The 14,772-nt window shown below is 37.7% G+C and overlaps 1 pseudogene; it reads left to right on the top strand.

Moving 5' to 3' along the window:
• The first annotated feature begins 13,039 nt into the window (after positions 1-13,039).
• Positions 13,040-14,213, top strand: LOC137241581 (receptor-type tyrosine-protein phosphatase kappa-like; annotated as a pseudogene).
• The last annotated feature ends 559 nt before the right edge of the window (positions 14,214-14,772 follow it).

The following is a 14,772-nucleotide window of genomic DNA, read 5'->3' as shown; positions in this document are numbered from 1 at the left end:
TATCAGTGTGGTGGAAATGTGTAGCCGTGAGCGTGAGCAAGCGACGATAGCGACTCTCCCTGTCGCTCACTTAGTGGATGTTGCTAACGATCTCTTTCGTGGTGGATGCTTCTGGTGAGTGGTGTTGCGTGTATAAATTACTCTGTATGGTGGATGTTTAACTACTGAGGTTTCTTGTGGCATGTTGCCTACCGCCGTGTACGATGTTGCTAGATTGTGTGTGTTGCCAAAATTGTTTGCCAAAAATTTTACCTTGTAGCGTGTGTGTGTATGTGTTCGTGGATAATGTGTGTAGTGTTAGTTTCGGTTTTTGTTTTACCTTGGTATATGTGCGTGTGTATTGGTGACTGCTCGTTGTATTCTTGTTCCGCCGAATATTGTTGTGTTTGCTGGTTATTGTATTTACTGCCCCAGGAGAAATACCTTTTTTTTTTGTTTTCCCTTGTGTGGGAGCAACAACACAATGATGCAGCTCCTCCAATTCCCAGCCCCTTAGGTCATTTGCTGTTATTGTTGTCGGATTTCGTGCCAGGTTATGTGGATCCTTTCGAGAATGTGAAACTGTGTTGTCGTGAATTTTTGTTGTTACTCGTTGTGGTAATTGTTGTAGTTGTTGTTGACTTTTATTTTTATTCTTCTTTGTACTTGTCGCGGCCCATGGCTGCATCGGGTATCTGAAATATTAAAAATATGTTTCTCATCAAATATAAAGGAAAGCTACTAAAAAAAAGTTCTACAAATATGTACACTATTCACGTCGGCGTGTTCATCGGGTTATCTGGTTACGTGGTCATATGCGTTTACTTTATTACAAAAACAAAACAAAGCTGAATATTACCTAACTACATAGTCCTTAGCCAGATAACTCCATGAGCACGTCGACACGCTTAGGCCAACACATTCTTTTTATTTTATGGTAGGAAATGCGAGAACTATTCTTCTAAGAAGCCCCCATTCTCACATTTTCCACAGTGACTTACCTGATTTCAACTGACAACCAGTTCGCTCCTTCGGTGCGCTCGTTGCGGCAGCAGGGTGGCGGTAATCCTTTAGGGAGAGTTCCCAGGGATTTAGATTATGCACTGAATTTTATCGACGCGAAACTTTTCGAAAACCACGCACTTTAAAATAAAACTTTAAACTTTTTGTTGTACACGATCGAGTTTGAAACGCGCACTTTTAACTTGGCACTTTACACTTTAAATAATTTAACTTGGTGCAAGCAGCACAGACCACGACTTTCGACTTTAGTGCCTAACTGTGAAGCGGACCCCCTTTTATAGTCACTTTTACCTTGCGGCATTTTCCTGGTCACCGTTCTGCAAAGCCTTCCAGGCACGGCCAAACTTAATCGTGATCGGCGTCATAGCGGGTGCACTAATCAATCACTAATACACGCGCGTATTTGGCGAAGTTTGTGTAAGCTAAAAACTAAAAAGGGGAACAAATTTTGTATGCCGTTGCACACCACCTGTTCATATACCCGGTTGTGTGAAAAAATAAAAAACTTTAGGGTTGACTGCAAAGGCTGTCGTTACAATGCAGCTCAAAACTCGCTCTGCAAGAAAAAGTGTTAAAGCTCATACAGGTCATCACTATACCTCTTTCGATTTTGTTGTAGCGATAAGGACACTCCCCGAAGGCCTTAGGGAGTGTTATCGATTTGATGGTTCTTTGCCGGATGCAGATCCGGTACGTTCCGGTACCAAGCCCGACAACCTCGGGAGCGATGTTATGACCACATGGGACCTTCTAGGCCATACGCCCCCCTACATCCATGAGGAGTTCGGGGTCGCCAGAGCCTCGGCTGTTAATGAAACAGGATTCGCCACGGATATGTGAGGTTGGCAATTGGGTTTGGAGAAGCTATATATTACGCTGGCAACCCCTTGAAAGGGTTGCGCTACAGAACCCCTTGAATCTATTTGGTATTTTAGTCGCCTCATACGACAGGCATACCTACCGTGGGTATATTCTAACCCCCTGACCCGCTGGATTATCCTTCGGTACTCGCCGTCGGCATCACGTGCCCGAACATAAATCTTCCGGAAAACTTCTCTCAACACTCCAAGAGCCATCTTCTCTCGACACCATCAATGATTCTCGAGCCATAGAATACAACAGCATGATGAGTGACTTGTACAGAGTGATTTTTGTTCGTCGGGATGGGACTTTACTTTTCAGTTGCCTACTCAGTTGAAAGTAGCACTTGTTTGCCTAAGGTATTTTCCGTTTGATTTCTAATGTGACATTGTTTTTTCTGTTAATGCTGGTTTCAAAATAGACGAAATCCTTCACAGTGTCGAAATTATACCCGTTAACAGTGACGTGGTTGTCAAGGTGCAAATGGCCCGATTCTTTCTTGAGTCACAGCAAGTACTTCGTATATAATATCTTTCAATAAAGCCGAACAGAAAAAGGCAATCATAGAATTAGAACTTTTAGCAATACATTTTGCTATTAAAAATTTCGGCCGAATGTTTACGGTACACATTTCACGGTAAAATCAGACCATAGACCATTAGTTTATCTATTTAATATGAAAGATCCTTCCTCGAAACTCTCTACAATCAGATTAGATTTATCAACTTTAAAATTGAATATATTAAAGGAAAATCGAATGTTGTGGCTGGTGCTCTTTCGCCTATTAGTTTAGACGAAATTAAAAATTCGACAAAAAACGTTTTAGACGTTAAACATCACAAACTAAAAAACAAGAATTACAAAACGAAAAATAAGTTTAACAGCCTCATTCTGTTTGGCGAACGATACGCTCAACGAACGATACCTTCTTGGACGATATCGTGTGCTTATGGTATTCTGAATCTTACGTTGCCGTTTATCGTGTAGCTTTACGTCGTTCGTCAACTACACGATAATCAAATGTCAAACTTGCAACTCTGTGCACATATGTTTTGTTTTTGTGCACGTCCATAAAGTTAACAAAATAAGTGAAATAAAAATAAAGTTGCTAGTGAAATAAATACAGTGATATAAATATAATACAAATGTATCAAGCTGTTGCTCTAGTAGTGTCCCAAGAAGAAGGATTAAAAATCCAAAGGCGGATGTTGAGAGACCGCTCGAACGTTCTTCACTTACCGGACGCTGAGTAAAATAACAAATTGCGCCTGTATTGACATTGTTTACAAAATAATTTTATTTGTAGATTTGTTCAAAATTTTCGCGTTAACAAAGAAATATTTCAACATATCTTTGACGAAATACAAATATATTCCAAAGATAAATTTCATAGCACGCATTTACCACTCCAACTAAAATTATCCACGTTCCTGCGTTTTATGGCAACAGGCAGTTATCAGAAATCAGTTTGAAATAAAAGCATTTCATCTATAGCCCAGCCTACGGTAGCGAAATTCATTGATGAATGCTTATCCATTTTTGGGAATCATTTCAGTCAAAAGTGGGTAAACTTTGAGAGGAGTGAGGAAGAAGAACGTGCAGCAAATTTGCACTTCTTTACCAAATTCGGCATACCGGGTGTTGCTGACTGCGTGGATGGCACTCACGTTCGGATCAAGTCACCTCCTGCAGATATGAAGCACCTATATTACAACCGGAAAGGTTTTTATAGCTTAAATGTGCTGATTGTAAGTATGTATACTGATAGGCTACGTTCACTATGGTGACAGCTTTTTTTGTTTCCTTCTATAGATATGTGACCACAATATGGTCATAACGTTTATGGATTCAAGGCATCCAGTGGCATACCACGACTCATTTATGTGGAAGCATAGTGAAGCAGAACGGCATATGAGAACACAATATCAAAATGGAAAAAGGAATTTTTGGCTACTAGGTAATTATAGTTTTTAATTTCTCTATGATTCAACAAAAAAGAAACAAACATTTTTTGGCAAGCGATTCCGGATAACCTCTGCAACCTTATTTAATAACGCCATTTAGGACCCCTTCAGAAGCGGTTCAAACTCGATACAATGAGGTACATTGTAAAGCTCGAAACCTTATCAAACGCTGCTTTGGAGTGGTGAAAAACCGATTTCGCTGTATCATAGGGTCGAGGGGACTTCATTATTCGGCTGAAAAAGCAATAAAAATAATAAATGTTTGCTGCACAATCCACAATATTTGCATTTCGTTTAAGCATGAACTGACTCTGAGTTTGAACAGCGGCAATCTCCCGATGATCTTCCCGATGAAGAAGCGTCGAGTGCAGCTTTGAATGTAAGAATGCAAATAGCTGAAAGCCTCATTTAAAAGAGATTCCGCGTATTTTCGTGTGTTTAAAGCAGCAGTCAAACAGTTTGGAAGATTATGCCAAGAAAACTAAAACGATTCTACAAAAATTTGCGGACTTGACCAATTCATTGATGGTGCGTGTCTATTGTTATGATGATTTCTTTGAACAAGCAGTAAGTTAAGGCCTGCCAAATCTGCAAAAATTCGACCACAGAAAAAATAAAGAACTATAACTATTACAGGAATTTGTGATGAAGGATATACCACATTCAGTAAATGTGCCAAACTACACAAGCTCCAACTGGATGCTGCAATACTACATTGATACAAGTGGCACAGTATCAAGTTTTGACTATTATTAAGCAGCCAATTCGTTCCAAAATTCAATTGGTGGTACAGGTACGCGACAAATTGCCAATAAACAATATTTTATATGTGTGTGTATGGGCGCTGGAATGTGCTCAATTAGGTGCTCACAAGTAAGATCCGATGCGTATTCATTTACATTAACTGGTGATGTGGGCGTTATAGATCCAGCGCTTTTGGGTACAGCATTGGTACAGGTTCAATATTGTACAACAGAACAGTGGTATTGATTTGTGTTTTATTCAAACTGGTATAAGCTTAATTGAACGTGTTGCAGGGAGTCTTTCTGATTCATCCGTGCTAAAACTAATTGATTATCGCTCAGCAAAAGTAACTGCAACACGCCCAAAATGGTTGCAAGTGCTTGACGATTTTGTTTGCCGTTTATATAAAATGTCTAAGACAAATGTGCTTAAAAGCCATCCAATCTTCAGATCATGGATTTACATCGCTTCAGCTATGAAGAAGAAATACTTGAGCGCGTTAGGTTATTTTTGTTTTTTTCTTAACTCCATATAAATGACTACATTCTTAAAAAGTTTAAAGATTGGGGCGTCAAACGCAATGTGCTGGCAGAATTCAAATATAATATTGATAGCTTGTATCAATTCATAAAATTCATTTCATAAAAGCAAGAGCATTTATATCGACGTTGATGATAAAACTTGCAAGATTTAACGTTAAATCTTTTAGAGTCCTAAATCTCGAATAAAGCCTTGGTGGAAATATGGTCTGAGTATGTGAATGAATAGTTATGATTGATAATGAATTTCTACAAATTTCATTGTTTTATTGTTTTACTTGCATAAGCTATTAAATCCATATTTGTAGTATTACTTATATCTAAATATTTATATCTATACTTTATATAAAATGAATATGTTGTGAGATCCATGTTTTATAGTAAATATTTACTATACAGTTGCGAACACAAAAATACCAGTGCCAATTTTTATCAAATTTCAGCAAGTTTCGCTTCAGTTAAAATATTTTTGCAATTTTTTTTTATAAAAATATAAGTCAATATATAATTAGACGAATATAAGTAGAATAAAATAGAACGAGCTACAAAACTGAATTCTCAGAAAATTTCTAAAAGTTCTTGGTAAAAAGTTGCAAATTTTCATGAGACCGCTGGATTTTCCCGATTTTTGAGTAAAGTTTTAAGCTCCAACTTATATTTGTCTAATTATACATTTACCTATTTTTTATAAAAAAAATTGCAAAAATATTTTAACTGAAGCGAAACTTGCTGAAATTTGATAAAAATTGGCACTGGAACCGAAACTTGCTAAAAGTGCCACTACTATTTTTGTGTTCACATCTGTATATCGAAATAGTTCAACCCTTTTCTTCATTTACTATCACAAAAAATAAATTAGTGGGAAAAAACTTTTTATCTAACTTATTAAGGTACTTATGCTTTCATAAAGCTTCATTTTAACTTTTTAGGTACTTCTGGTTGAATACTTATGCCTGGAAAGGCCGAACCATTGTTTCTAGGTCCCGAATCAGTTCCTCGACGTACGAGTAACAGAAGCATAAATAGAAGCAGCAACAAAAAGAGTATCAACACTAAAAGCGGAAGAAAAAAGAAAATTAGTCGAAGAAATCAATAGTGGATATTCCAAAGAAGTAAAAGTCGAAATTTCCAAATGAAGAGGGACAATAGTTTTAGTGAATGGCAAGGATCAGCTCAAAATATAATCTGAAACAGGGCGTTCTTCAAACAATGCATAGTTAAGTGTTTCTTGAAAAGTGCACTGAATTAGCAAAAATCCTCGCGATTCAGTAAAACTATTGCCCCTCTTCATTTGGAAATTTCGACTTTTACTTCTTTGGAATATCCACTATTGATTTCTTCGACTAATTTTCGTTTTTCTTCTGCTTTTAGTGTTGATACTCTTTTTTGTTGCTGCTTATTATTAAGCTTCTGTTACTCGTCGTTCGAGGAACCGCTCCGGTACCTAGAAACAATAAAGTTTACAACAATTAAGTTTAGGACTCACGTACAAACCCTGTAGCCATTTTTGCTACTATAACTACTAGTGTCTCAGACTGCCGAGAAAAAATAGCAACTAGCTGCTCTAACGTCTTGGCAATGGAATTTGCAGCATCTGCTTGTAGCATAGCTGCTTCAGCTAAATTTTCCATTGCCTTGGCCTGTGCCTCACCCACGTTAACTAGTGCTTTGGTTGCATCGGCTTGAATTTTCGCCGAATCGGCAATGCGGTATTGGAAGGTTTGAGTCTGAGTGGTTCTGCGCTGCGCTCTGCTCGGTGTCTCTGCGGAATTTGGCGTTGCATAAGCATATGGTGGCGTCGGGGACACTGGGCCTGCTATAGCACTCACTCCTGCGAATTCAACTAGCGCTGCAGCTGTGGAAGACGTTGGCCCCGATGGCCTTGACCTTGACACGCTTGGCGCTGCTCCTTTCGTCATCAGCAGCATTCTGTCTATAACCTCCTCCACTTCGTTGAGTGGAGACGACTGAAATGGTCCGCCACTTGTAGCACTCATATTTGCCGCGTTTTCCGCAATTTTTTTTTTTTGGTGCGGTCGGCAAAAATCTATAAAATAACATAAAATAATAATATTTGGATATACATATGTATGTACATATAATACCTTTCTCCAATCACTCGCTCTTCTTTGAGGTGGACCGTGGGCATTTATTTTTTGCGCAATTTTGGCCCATTGCTCATCAAATAAAATTTTATTTGCGCCATATACCGGTGCTCCTCTGGCCAGATCCACATTTTCTTCCACCTCATGAACAAGCACGGGAAATTGGCGCTTGTGGTCTTTTTTGAATCTTCTCATATAAATTCAAGTTTTTTTATACAATAATAACTAATTAATTAATAATACTCACTTTTTTGTTTGTGTCGCTCATTTAAAACCAAAACGATAGGTGAATACCTGTTGTTTGGTTTTGACACTTTGTTTTCGTATTGGTAGCAACTTTTCGTGATACAGAATACCAATCGACGAGCACTTTCGTTACGTAACAGTCAGCTGTTATCGTTTTGTCTATCGTATTGCAATTCATAATACGAACACATTAACACATTAACACAGACGATATCGCCAAACAGAATGAGGCTGTAAATGATGCGACTTCTAACGATAATAAAGTACAAGCTTATGACAAATTTTCATACGATTTTTCAAAAAAGATACTGCGAGTAAAATCAACGATGCAATATAATAAAAATAATGAGATCTCCAATATACAAATTTACGCGCATTTAAAACATAAAAAATATAATTTACTTAATGCAGTGACTGTTAACGAATTTAGATGAGTTACTTTCGAGGCTTGAAAAAAGCATCAATCACAACATTAAACAATTAGAATGGCCAAAAAATGATATATTTTTCAATTACGAATTTTAAAGTCCGCGGAAATGAAATTTTCAAATCATTACAAATAATTGTTTGCTGGGTTCGAGCTGTTTTGGTCGATACGTATAAAAAAAAGCAAGAGTTTTTACTTTTCTCTTCTATTACATTTATTATCACTTGGCAACAAATTCGCCTTACGAGTGTCAAGAAAAACATCTTAACCCATTGAAATAATCGCCGATTTGGAACAATGCCTACAAAATTTTGAGGACGAGAGAGAAAAAGATAATGTAAGAGTGACATTGCGGCAAAAATCAATACTTTTCTGCAAAAAATTAGAAACTGCACTAAGGACAAGTTCATACTGAAAACATCGACAGACACCAAAAGATTCCTTAACCAACACAGAAGCGAGATCATAATAACAAATGCAGACAAAGGCAAGAATACAGTTATGATGTACAAAAACGAATACGAACTAAAAATGAAAGAGTTGCTAAACGACAAAAACACATACAAAACAATTAGGAATGATTCCACACAAAAACTGATGAGAAAGAATAATACAATTATAAATAATATTTACAAACAAAGGAGACTCGACGCAAAACAAAAATTTCAGCTGACATCCGCGGCTGCTAATGCTCCAAGACTTTACGGACTTCCGAAAATTCACAAACCACACGCACCACTTATACCGATTTGCTCATCTATTAATGTACCATGTTACAAATTATCAAAATTTGTTGGAAGCATTTTAGAAAATATTATATCCGAATATCTTAATATAAAAAGTTCACTTCAACTTAAAGAAAAAATCAATAACTTCACAATTCAAGACGACGAAATTCTCATTTAATTCGACGTCGTATCTCTTTTTACGAATATACCCATACATTTAGAAATACGCACTATTATGCGAAAATGGGAAAAATTGGAGACACATACACAAATAGACAAAAAACATTTCCAGACGATACTCGATTTCTGCTTACGTGACAACAATTACTTTTCATATAACAACACCCTATACCAACAAATCTACGGAATGCCAATTGGCAACCATTGCAGATATTGTTCTGGACAAAATATTGGACGACAGCCTCGCTGAATTAAAAAGCAAAGACATATATGTCAAATACATAACCAAATATGTAGATGATATTCGCAATTGTTAAAGCTAAAGACGTGGAAGACATACTAACAGTATTTAATGCACAGCATACCAAGACACCATTTACTAAAGAATTAGAACAGAACAACAGAATTGCCTTCCTAGACGTAGAAATACACCGAAAGAACCAAAACTTAACGTTCAACTGGTATGCAAAGTCGATGGCATCAGGAAGAATTATCAATTATAACTCCAATCATCCATGGAACCAGAAAATAAACACAGCAACAATTCTAATAAGGAAAAGACACCTTCTAAGTGACGGCACTTCATAGAAGAAAACAAGAAGAAAATAAAAAATATTCTCTTTAAATATGGCTACCCGAATACACTAATAGAAAAGCTTATAATTAATACGGCACAAGAAATGGAACACCATAATTCATCAAATGGACAAACAGAAGCAAACACAAACAAAACTTATATTAGAGTTACCTACATACCCGGACAAACAAGTAATCAATCGCTCAGGAGAATTATGAAAAAAAGTCAACATAACATACAACATAACATTTGCTCACGAACCACACAATACACTTAATCGTTTCTTTACAAAAACAAAAGACAAAATAGACAAGGAACAACAATGCAATGTAGTGTATAAAATTCAATGCAGTGGTAGCAACAACAATGCCTGCAATAAATGTTACATTGGCACAACGAAAAGGGCATTGAGAACGAGAACACATGAACATGAAATGGACGCAAAAAACAGAAAAACAAATGCCGCGCTTTCTCAACACCTGACTGACAACGATCATACAGCTGATTTTAGGAACGCAAGAATTTTAGATGTTGAGATAAGATGCAAAAGGAGGATGACACTGGAAAGTCTCCGCATCCAACAACATATGACGAATGACATGAATTTTAAATAAGACATTGACAATACAAATAGCGCTTATACAGCAATAATAAAAAATGATAAAAACAAAAATAGAAAATAAGAAAAATAAATGTATCGATTTTCTGAACCTGTGATATTATTGTGTTTGTACAACTAATGAAATTATTGTGAGTTATTTTTTTAATGTTGAATTTGTAATGTTTATTGAAAATAATGATTCGTTTTATATTTTTCATATTGTTTGTTTGAAAATAAAATAGACTTCCTGATGATGACGCGGATGCGTCCAAATGCATAGAAGGGAAAAGTAAAGACTCTTGGTTATTTCTTTATACATATCGACCAAAACAGCTCCAACCAAGAAAACAATTTCATAAAGAATTTGGTCCAATCAACATATATATTTCACATAATATTGACAGACCATGTAGAAACTGTAATAGAAACGGAGCAAAAAAAACCGTATGACAATCTATCATGAGGATACTGATATTGAAAAAATATAACTCGTGACATAGCGAAATCTGTCAAAAATTGCAATAAATGATCTTTGAATAAAGTAAAAAAAGTAATTGTCGATACAATAGGTCCACTTTCGGAATCCATATATGGTAAAAAGTTCGCTGTTATTATGATTTGTGACTTTTCTCAATACCTGGTAACAGTATCCGTACCAGATAAATCAGCAAAAACTATTGTTTGTGCTATTTTTGAAAACTTTAAATTAACATATGATACAATGAAAGCTATTAGATCCGTTTTACGGATACCACGGACGGAAGTGGTATTAGTAAGCTCCAAATGGTCGGCGAACGAGTTAGTCTTAACTGTCGGGGCTCATCAAATCACCTCAAAGGATTCCTTAAAATACTTAGGAGTGCACATTGACTCTAAGTTAACTTTCAAAGAGCACTTCAGAGCGGTGGGGGAGAAAACTAACAAAGTTAATGGATCACTTATGCGAATAATGCCTAACATTGGTGGTCCGAGCGAAGCTACACGTCAGCTATTGTCCACAGTAACCAGCTCAATAATACTATACGCAGCACCAGTGTGGTATGGATCTAAACAGAACCATCAAAAATATATATTAGCAGCGTACCGACTTGCTTCTTTAAGAATAGCAAGTGCTTATCGGACGGTGTCCGACGACGCGATCCTGGTTCTAACCCGGAAAATCCCAGTGGACTTACTGGCAAGCGAAATGGCCGATCTGTATAGCACTAATATCGAGCGACCATCTGAAGAAGACAAGAAAAGAGCAAGGACACAAACATTAGCTAAGTGGCAAGAACGGTGGGAGGCCTCGAATAAAGGGCGTTGGACTTTCACACTAGTTTAGAACGTAGCTCAATGGAATGAGCGGAAGCACGACGAGCTGAACTACCATCTCGCGCAGATAATGAGTGGACATGGCGGTTTCAAAGAGTATTTATGGAAGCGTAGGATAAAGGAAGATCCTCATTGCCCAATGTGTACCACGGAGTTAGAAAACGCAGAACACGTCATGTCTCCAAATGAGACATATGGAACGCCACCCTGAAGTAATGCGAAAGTGGTGCCGGGGTGGGCGATGGTTCCAGAACGGGGCTGTTTTTTAATCTACGGGCACACGGTTGCTGCGACGGCAGCAATTATGGTGCATTAGGCATTTTTCAGCCTCGCCGCACAAAACAAAAAAAAAAGATCCGTTTTACCTTTTCTGGATCTACTCGTATGCCGTCTAACGTTCAGATGTGCCCTAGGTACTTAACTTCGCGGCAGGCAAACCGGAATTTCCTTTTTTTGACATTAAGGCCAAATTGTTTCATTCGATCGAAAAGCGTATTGAGCGCTCTAAGATGCTCCTCAAAACCGATCTAGCATAGAATTATATCGTCCAAGTTTTCAAATATAGTTGCGTTGCTTAAAGAAGTTTTAAGTCGATCAATCAACCGCTGAAACATTGCTGGCGCATTTCGTAAACCAAAAGGCATTGGTGTGAATCTGTACATACCAAACGGCGTAACGCCAGCCTGTAGATCCAACGCTGACATGAAATTAGTAGCTTTTGCTTCATGGAGCAAGTCGTTAACCCGTGGAAGAGGATACCGATCCGGCTTGGTAATGGCGTTTCACTTTCGGTAATCGATGCAACTACGTATGTCACTTGATTTCTTGTGTACGATAACCACAGGTGCTGCCCATGGCGATCCGCGCTCGAGATAACACCAACCCTCAGCAATTCAGTTATTTTTTCTTTAACAGGGCCTTTCGCTGCGGTGCCAATCGATATGATGACCATCCGGTAGCGCTTCAGCTAGTCAGGCATACTAGTGCTGCAGAAAAATTGACATTTAAGTTGCTTGGTACTCACATTTTGGTACCGAACCGGGTAGAGAGTGTATAATGTGGGATCTTTGGAGTCAATGTTATTTGTATTGTTGGTGCTAAAAAACCGACAACTTTCCTGCCCGCCACAAAAAAAATGTTTGAACAGCAAATTGTGTGCTATGAAAAGAAAAAATAATTAAAAAAATAAATCTTCGTTTTGGACGAAGAGAAAAATTTGTAGAATGAATCATTTTTTTTTTTTTATTCACAAGAAAGCTGATTCTGGTTGTGTTTTTATGCACCACATTGTTAAAGTAAAAAAAAAGCAAAAGTCTCATTTGTCGAAAAAAAAGTAAAGTTGTTCGGGTCCTAACACTCTAGTTTGTTGGATCCCGCGGATACGCTTTGTGATCCCATGGGGTCGCTCGCAATGTGTTCACGGCATAAGGAAAGACACAAGCAAATGTCATCGAGTGGCAACCTTGATTCGTTCATTCAAAAATGTCATTCATTCTTGGAAATGAGTATACCGACATTTTTGAATGAATTTTCTTTATGAAGAAAAAATGTGCTGGGTAAGTATACTAGTATCGTTCCCTTTTTATACTTTATAAATTTTCCTAATTTTCTATTCTTTTATTTCATTTCAGGTTCACAGCTACAAATTGGGTGGTTCGCTGGCAAAATGCAAGCGATCCAAAGTTAATTGTACGTGATTCGTGTGTTAAAAGGCTACGTGAAATCCGGGCAGTAGTTGAATTGTAGTAAAAATGTTAAATTTAAAAGATAGTTCTCTTATGGTAAAAGATAAATCAAAAAAGCACAGATCTAAATCATCCTCGCTTTATGCAGGTGTACATGGTCCGAAAACTAGCTTCATTTCAATACCGAATACCATTAAGCTAAGTATGTTGAACAGTGGTTTGCTTTCTTTTGAAAAAATAAGACTTGAGGCCAGGAATGAAAGTAACTCATTATCTAAAATCATACCGCATGTTCCTATATGCACAGCACATTTTTTTTTTTAAGTTGTGTGATTTACGCCGCAAATTCCCTGTCCTCTATAAGCTAGAGTTCCGAACCGCTGCTAGAGTTGAGACGAATTTATGCAGACACGCTCTAAGAAAAAACCAATCTAGAAAAAAAAACCAAAATTCTAAATGCATTCCCTATGACTATAACCGCGTCGTTCTCAAAAAGGCGGCTGGCGTTCCAGATTCAGATTATATCAATGCATCGTATGTGGATAGTCTTCTCAAGCCAAACGCTTATGTAGTTTCACAAGGTCCGGTAGAAGAAACTGTAAATTCATTTTGGCAAATGGTATGGCAAGAAAATATTATTGCTATAATAATGCTCACTAAAACGTTTGACTTCGCTAAAGTTATGTGTGTACACTACTGGCCCCCAAACATGGAAAGACACGAAACGTATAGATATATTCACATAAATATAGTACGGGAAGAACAATTGGCTAATTTCCACATCAGAACATTTCATTTATATAAAATTAATTAAGATCGTATAGTTTTTGATGAGCGTATGATATTACAATTTCACTACACAGAATGGTACTCACACTCCTGCCCTTTTTCAAATGCACTTCTGGAGTTTCGTCGGCGAGTGCGTCTAGTTGTTGGTAAGATAATAAAGATATTAAAGGGCCAACGCTGGTGCATTGCAGTGGCGGAGGAGGTAGATCCGCGGTTTATTTGTCATTGATGCCAATCTCGAATTGGCCGAAGAGGAGGAATGTTTTAATGTGTTCGGATATTTGAAAAAGTTGCGGCAATCTAGAAAAGGCCTTGTAGAAAACGTTGACCGATGCAAATTTATATATGATACACTTGAAGAACATGTGTTATGTGGAAAAACTTGGTTTCCCGTATCTGAACTTTCAGACAGACTCAAAGTCAAGGCGTCAACGACGTTACAAAGGTGAACAAATTACAACAGCGGGTCTGTTGGTGGGGCCAATTTGCAGAACGATACAAAGGTGATCGTAAAATCTACGTCCAACAGTGAGAATCAGAAATTAAAAACTATCTTTCCAGCAGGTACCGCCAACTCGGGATCAACTTTAGTGACTTCACCATCAGGCACTCCCGCCCAAGCCACCTACTATCCGATGTATCATAATGGATTCCAATTGAGTATTCCACCAAATACAGTGCCGCCGCCGTTTACACCTGTGCATTTTACCAATACAACCAATTCTGGTACATCGCCGTCGACAGGGCAAGTAGTACAATCTGTTGGAGGTGCATATAATTTGCTTACGAATACATCAATGACTGCTGCAGTGGCAGCTGTTGCTTCACCGGCAACTCAACAACAAGTCATACAGGATTTTCCAAAACCGGCCCGCGGTCGCCCTAGAAAAATTATATTTTCGCGCACTGGTACGGGGAACACAACAACAACAGTCCCTAGTACTAGCAATGAGGTAGACTCGAAAGACGGCATTTATCTGTTGCCTACAACAGTGACCTCGGAATCAACA

The sequence above is a fragment of the Eurosta solidaginis genome, chromosome 2 (genome assembly GCF_040869045.1).
Source record: "Eurosta solidaginis isolate ZX-2024a chromosome 2, ASM4086904v1, whole genome shotgun sequence".
NCBI classification, from domain to species: Eukaryota; Metazoa; Arthropoda; class Insecta; order Diptera; family Tephritidae; genus Eurosta; species Eurosta solidaginis.
The sequence above is the reverse complement of the archived record's forward strand: the minus strand, read 5'-3'. Positions and strand labels throughout refer to the sequence as shown.